Raw genomic sequence first — 7,522 nt, 5'->3', positions numbered from 1 at the left:
CAGGAGGGTGGATGTGCTGGAAATGAGATGTTTGAGGACAATGTGTGGTGTGAGGTGGTTTGATCGAGTAAGTAACGTAAGGGTAAGAGAGATGTGTGGAAATAAAAAGAGCGTGGTTGAGAGAGCAGAAGAGGGTGTTTTGAAATGGTTTGGGCACATGGAGAGAATGAGTGAGGAAAGATTGACCAAGAGGATATATGTGTCGGAGGTGGAGGGAACGAGGAGAAGAGGGAGACCAAATTGGAGGTGGAAAGATGGAGTGAAAAAGATTTTGTGTGATCGGGGCCTGAACATGCAGGAGGGTGAAAGGAGGGCAAGGAATAAAGTGAATTGGAGCGATGTGGTATACCGGGGTTGACGTGCTGTCAGTGGATTGAATCAAGGCATGTGAAGCGTCTGGGGTAAACCATGGAAAGCTGTATAGGTATGTGTATTTGCGTGTGTGGACGTATGTATATACATGTGTATGGGGTGGGTTGGGCCATTTCTTTCGTCTGTTTCCTTGCGCTACCTCGCAAACGCGGGAGACAGCGACAAAGCAAAAAAAAAAAAAAAAAAGTTTATACGTGTGTATGTGGGTTTGTTGGGCCATTCTTTCGTCTGTTTCCTCGCGCTACCTCGCTACGGCGGGAGACGGCGATACACTTTCGTGTATTACATTTTAAAGTGGGGGGGAGGAGGGGTGGTTTTCCTGAGTTATGTCATGCGTGCGATGTCAGGTCAAGGTCGGGCCTTGACCCCATCCCAGTTTCCTCCGGTTTTGTACACATGAACAACTATGTGAAGTGTACCTGCCACTAAGCCACAACGAAGGTGGCGACAAGAGCAGATTAACAATGGCTTCATTTGCACACATCTATCTGTCTGCCTGCCCACCATCCACAGACCACTCCTTGGTTTCTCTTAACTGTACGTCATCCCCCATATACCACATCGACCCACACCATTCTATTTCAGCCCTTCTGAATATTCAGGTCTTGATAAGTCCCGTTCCTCCTCCTTTGCACATAGATCCATCTTTTTTTTTCGTCTCTCGTCGCTCATCCTCTCCATATACCCGAGCCATACCAGCATAACGTGGTCTTAACCAGCCCACGCTTACTACCTCTCTCTCTCTCTCTCTCTCTCTCTCTCTCTCTCTCTCTCTCTCTCTCTCTCTCTCTCTCTCTCTCTCTACGCCGACGTGACGTCGCGACCGATCCTGCCTCGCGCTGCATGATGACCACACGCATTTCGTTCCTAGCGTAACCAGCCTCTTCCATATATATATATATATATATATATATATATATATATATATATATATATATATATATATATATATATATATATATCTGTCCTACGATAGTTTCTGATTGGTGTATGGAGAAGCATAGAAAAAAAGGCTAAGTCAAGCAGTGAACACAGATTGCGCTAACAGAAATAACACGAAAATAATCGTAACTGAATAAAAGTAAATGTAATCCATACAAATAACCATATGGCCTCTAACGAGAGAGAAAAATTATTAGATTATTTAAATTATCACTTCGAAGTCTTCATCTCCCCCAACACCGAGAACAGAAAGGAAATACACAGTTTGCTTGAAGAAAACGAAGCGAAGCCTAGGTGGGACTTCGAGCCCACAAAACGAAAACGGAAGCGAACCCCTGGTGGGACTCGAACCCACAATCCTTGGCTTAGGAGGCCAATGCCTTATCCATTGGGCCACAGGGGCGGTGAGAGGGGAGAGTACGACACGAAAATCTAACGATGATGTGTCGTTCTCTCGTATCCCATCTATCATTTCTTTAGATAAATCACTGTTTGTGAATCTGGTTTTGATGCGTGTTATCAAGGGAAGCATTTTAAAAGGTAAGAGTGGCGAGAATGGTGACGTAAGGAGAGAGAGAGAGAGAGAGAGAGAGAGAGAGAGAGAGAGAGAGAGAGAGAGAGAGAGAGAGAGGCTGAAGGATATAGAAAAAAAAAGGCAATAAATGATAAGGGAAAAAAATATATTTGAGAGTGGTATTAGGCCAAGGTTGGTGTGTGTTGAGGTAAGCAATAAGTAAATCCTAGTGTGTTTACTTTCTCTCTCATGGAGTCATTATGTGATGCATGATAATGACTGACAACCCTGGAGTTACGACCTTTAAGTACGACTTGACGACCCTTGGGTATGACGACTTAACCTTTGACTTGGGTTTTAATTAAGAGTAAAGTCATTGATGAGGCCACCGTGACGAATGGGTCGTACCGTCAGGCTCAAGGGTCGTACCGTCGGGCTCAGTAGTTGTACCATTGTGCTCAAGGGTCGTACACCGTCAAGCTTAAGGGTCGTACCGTCATGTTCAAGGGTCATACACCGTCATGCTTAAGGGTCGTACCGTCGTGTTCAAGGATCATACACCGTCATGCTTAAGGGTCGTACCGTCGTGCTCAAGGGTCGTATCGTTGTGCTCAAGGATCGTACCGTCGTGCTCAGGGTCGTACACCGTCGTGCTCAAGGATCATATACCGTCGTGCTCAAGGGTCGTACACCGTTGTGCTCAAGGATCGTATACCGTCGTGCTCAAGGATCGTATACAGTCGTGCTCAAGGATCGTACACCGTTGTGCTCAAGGATCGTATACCTTCGTGCTCAGGGGTCGTGCACCGTCGTGCTCAAGGGTCGTGCACCGTCGTGCTCAAGGGTCGTGCACCGTGGTGCTCATCGTGCACCGTCGTGCTCAAGGGTCGTATACCGTTGTGCTCAAGAATCACACGATCGTGTTTAAAAGCTAAAATCCACGTGTAACTTTCCTTGAAAGAACTACATATATCAGCATGAACTGGATACCGATGAAATCCTGGTTTCGAACCTGCAAGTTCCATGTTTACATTGTTCATACCCCTATGCTACCTGTGGTGACTTGCGTACACGTGTGTTCACATGATCCTGAATCAGTTAGACGTCCATAGAACAACCAATTTGCTCCTCCCGCTCATATAGATGTTCACCCGTTGTATTACCTCCCTCAACGCTCACGAACCGTTAGACGTTCCAGCGTCCGAATGTAGTTTAGGCCTAGTGTTTAAAGGTCTCGGTGCCTGGCTGGAGTGTTCGTATTATCATCTAAACGTTCGCAAGTAAGTGAGTTGTTGTTCGAAAGTACATGGATCGTTGTCCGAACCTGTGGTTGACTTATAGAGAGCCGCCGTCTCTCCTCATCAACGTGATCGGACGAGTTGTTCTGAAGTGACGACACTGTTGCCAACTGGGTGTTCCTCAAAAGCTTTTTTTTTTTTTTCCTCTTCCTGCCGGCTGATGACACGCTGTAGGTAGAGGTAGGTAGAGAGGAGCCTTATGCTTTCCTATCCTGTCTCCATCTATAGTGGTGGGTGGGGAGGAGCCTTCTGGTTTACTATCCTGTCTCCATCTATAGTGGTGGGTGGGGAGGAGCCTTCTGCTTTACTGTCCTGTCTCCATCTATAGTGGTGGGTGGTGGAGGAGCCTTCTGGTTTACTATCCTGTCTCCATCTATAGTGGTGGGTGGTGGAGGAGCCTTCTGGTTTACTATCCTGTCTCCATCTAATGTGGTGGGTGGGGGAGGAGCCTTCTGCTTTTCATTTGTTTGTTTGTTTGTTTTGTACGTCGTAGGCCTCAGTCATGGACAAAAGTCCACGTCATTATATAGATCAGAGGATTATGAAAAAGAATTTACAAAGGAAAAAGTATTTATGAATTTTGGAGAAAGTGTATAATCTGTCTGTTAAAATATGCCCATAACCTGACCCTTAATTAAGGGTACAGTCCATGATCGTACCGTCGTGCTCAAGGGTCGTACCGTCGTGCTTCAGGGTCGTACCGTCGTGCTTAAGGGTCGTACCGTCGTGTTCAAGGGTCATACCGTCGTGTTCAAGGGTCATACCGTCGTGCTTAAGGGTCATACTGTTGTGCTCAAGGGTCGCACCGTCGTCCTCAAGGGCCGTACCGTCGTGCTTGAGGTCCGTACCGTCGTGCTCATAACTTTACATCCACAAACAGGGCTGAACTTCGCCAACCATGTATTAAAGCCACTTTGGAGTTTGTTTAGGTCCCCTTGTAAGTTGGTGCAGTTCCTCACGCTTCTCACTCCCCGCATGACCTCTGCACCTTCTGCAAACTTATCCAAGTATGGATCCACACGTTTGGCAAGTCGTTCACACACACACACACACCGAGAAGAGTGATAGTCCCAGAACAGAACCCTGCTGCACTCCACTGGTGAACCTCAACCCATTTGGAGAAGGCTCCTCTAACATGAGTTCTTTTGGCCTCTCTGCTAAGAAAACCTATCCAGTGGAGGAGTCTGTCCCTCATTCATGCTTGGTGATTCAGCGTCAAGTGACTTTCAGCATACCAGATACAAACAATCTGTCCAATCTTCCCTTTGGTCTAAGACAGAACTCACTCTCTCGTAGAAATCTAAGCTGTTCGTTATGCACGACCTCATTTCCCTGTGTTATGTGTCAATTAGGTCATTTCTTCTCTGCAGGAAGTCATCGATTTGCTTTCTGATTACCTTTTTTATTACTACATTACAGGTCACACTCGTCAGGGTGATCATGTGGTTGAGATCCTCTCCCACTTTCCTTGTGTATAGATAGGTATGAGGTTTGACCCTTTTTTTCCCGCTGTCTTAGATTTTGACATTTCCAGCAGCGACGTTTTGAAGAGCATTTCCAGAAGTTTGTTGTCTGCCCCTGTACTTGCACACACATGCCGTGTGTATGGAATGGGAAAACTTTATCAGAACCAGAAGCCTCATATTGGTCAAGACCTTTTAGTGTTCTATTGATATCTTTTCTAAATATCTCACTTATTTCCGAAACCTCCCACCCACTCCGTCTCACCAGTGTGAAAACACTTTTGAATTTGTCATTCAATTCCTCACATATGCTGCCATTGTCCCTCTGAATCCCATAGCCTGGTTAACTGCTCTTGAACTGATGATTTGCTCCTGACGTATGTATGGAAAAGTTTTGGAATTTTTTTCTCTCTCTTTCCTGCATCGCCCACATAATTCTTTCCCAGTTTTCTCTCTCCCCCATATTTTCATTCTGCTATACTTGTTCCTTGTTCTCTTCCACCTTGCAAAGGTTGGATGGCTGGGGTGTCGCATGTTCCTTTTCCTCTGCATATCTTGAGGCTTCTTTGAATTTTATCCTATTTTATTTGAACCATTCCATCTCCTTTCTTACTTTCCCCTCTGTATTTAACGTTAGAGGTACCCATAGTCCTACACCCTCATTATACATAGTCATAGAACCTCTCACCACCACAATGCTTTGGGTCGTAGGTAATGACTCCTGCTACCCAGGTTAGGTTAACATAGATGTGGTTGAAGTTTGTATAGGTTCCACGAGTGCATCTCCTCTTCATATCTTTTCTCATCATATTTTTTCTCATTTATTAGAATAATCATACTTAATCGTTCGTAATCACTTTCTTCTAATTGATGTAACATTATGTAACATTCTCAATATCCCTACTATTGTCTGTAAAGATAAGAGGTGGCAATGATGGTGCACCAATCATTCTCCTCCGAGTGTGTTCATAAACATGTTGGTGTAGGACATTTCGCTGTGTGCATTCTCAGAGTTTGTGTCTGCATGACTCTCTGTCACTATGAGAATCCAAATTTCCCTCAGTCTGTCTCTGTCTATAATGTTCCTCCATTATGAGTTCCTAACCTTCTCTGAGAGGTGCATGTTTCCCTGCTTCAAGAACCAGTATGGTCGCTTTTGCATTGTTATTCTCGTAGAGTCGTATTACATCATTGATAGAAAGATTGGAAGATTACATAATATGAACACCGTCGGATTTTCTTTCTTATAGTTATTCTTCCTATAATCTGTCTTCCATTATTTCCTGAAACATATGGTTATCTCTTTAGTTGGGTCGGTCCTCCTCTTCCATTTGTCTTTGCTTTCCCCTATTTATTATCGTGAGTTGGTCTGGAGAGGATACGTGAGATCTTATCTCTTTCATTAGCTTGGTTTCCACTGCTCCAGCAGCATCCTCTTCCCTTATACGATCCTTGAATCCCAGCTCTTTATCATTCGCTGCCGATCCATCAGTGTTTGTATACATTGCTACCACTCAGGCGTCACCATCGCCGGATATTCCCGTCGTCTCTGCGGTACTGGCGGGGTTCCTCCCTCCTCCTTGCCTCATTTCGAACGTGGAGGTATGCGAAGCGAGAGTCATTGCTGATAGTTAGTTCAGTGAAAAGAGAAGAGGTGGTGAAAGCCTTGCGGAAGATGAGGTACGACAAAGTCGGCAGGAAAATGGGATCACAGTCGACGTTTTCAACAAAGTGGGTAATTGTGTTTGTAACTGGTTAGTCAGAATTTTCACGACCTGTAAAGGAAGACTCAAGCGGGTGTCGTGAGTTTGAGGGTGTGTAAGGGAAGTAAATTGAGAGCTAATGTGAATAAAACTAACGTTATTAATTTAGCAGAAGGAAAGAGAGACGGGTAGGTTAGAGTGTGTCTGGATGGAGAGAACTTGAAGGAACTGGAATGGTTTAGATACTTGGGAGTGGACGTGACAGCAGATGGAACTATGGAAGGTGAAGTGAGCCATAGGATGGGTAAGGGGGCTAAGGTCCTGGATGCTTTTAGGAGTATGAGAAATGTAGATCGCAGTCCATGAGGGCAAAAAATGGGTATATTCGGTGGCTATACTAGTCCGAAAGGTGTTGTATGGATATATTGGAAACGAAATGCTCTGAGGACAGTGAATGGTGTAAGAAATGATAGGGTAAGAGAAAGATGCGGTAGTGAGGATATAACTGAAATAGATATGCTGAAATGGTGTAGACAAATGGAGAAGATAAGTGAAGAGAGACTGAATAAGAGGGTATGTGTGTCAGGAATGGAGGGAACAAGAAGGGGAAACTGAGGAAGAGATGGAACGATGCTTTGAGCAATCTTGAGCCTCGACGTGCAGGAGGGTTTGAGGTGTGCATAGGATAGAGCGAACTGAAACAGAGGTGATATACAGGGAGCTACGTGCTATCAGCAGGGTGAAGGTGAACCAAGGCATATGAATCAGGTGGGGGGAATGCCACAGAAAGCTGTGTGAGCCTTGGCTGTGAACAATGGGGTTCGGATTTCAGTACATGGCAGCTGATGTGAGCAAACGTGGCCTTTCTTCACCTGTTCCTGGCGTTGTCTCGCTCCGCAGGAAACTGAGAAAAATGGCGTCCTAGCTACGTCTCTTCGTTGTATATATCAACTGACTGTTATATTTCTTTCCTGTGTCTCCCCTGATGATGTGATTATGACACGAAAGTGCACTTGGGAACTTATCTCGTGTTTCATTTCCCCGTGGACTCATAAGAGAGAGAGAGAGAGAGAGAGAGAGAGAGAGAGAGAGAGAGAGAGAGAGAGAGAGAGAGAGAGAGAGAGAGAGAGAATGTGTGACCTGGCCTCTGCCTTGATCCCGGGTTAGGTCAAAGGTCAAGCCATTATACCAAGTTAGACTGGTTGGGTCTACTCGCATCTCCTTCAGCCG

At 45.2% G+C, this 7,522-nt stretch overlaps 1 non-coding gene across 1 annotated transcript; it reads right to left on the bottom strand.

Annotated features, from left to right (window-relative positions):
• Positions 1-1,644: 1,644 nt before the first annotated feature.
• Positions 1,645-1,717, bottom strand: TRNAR-CCU (transfer RNA arginine (anticodon CCU)). The gene has a single exon. It is a non-coding gene; the product is annotated as a tRNA-Arg (tRNA).
• Positions 1,718-7,522: the final 5,805 nt, after the last annotated feature.

The sequence above is a fragment of the Panulirus ornatus genome, chromosome 18, assembly GCF_036320965.1.
Source record: "Panulirus ornatus isolate Po-2019 chromosome 18, ASM3632096v1, whole genome shotgun sequence".
Taxonomy (NCBI): domain Eukaryota; kingdom Metazoa; phylum Arthropoda; class Malacostraca; order Decapoda; family Palinuridae; genus Panulirus; species Panulirus ornatus.
This window is presented reverse-complemented; position numbering and strand designations above follow the sequence as displayed.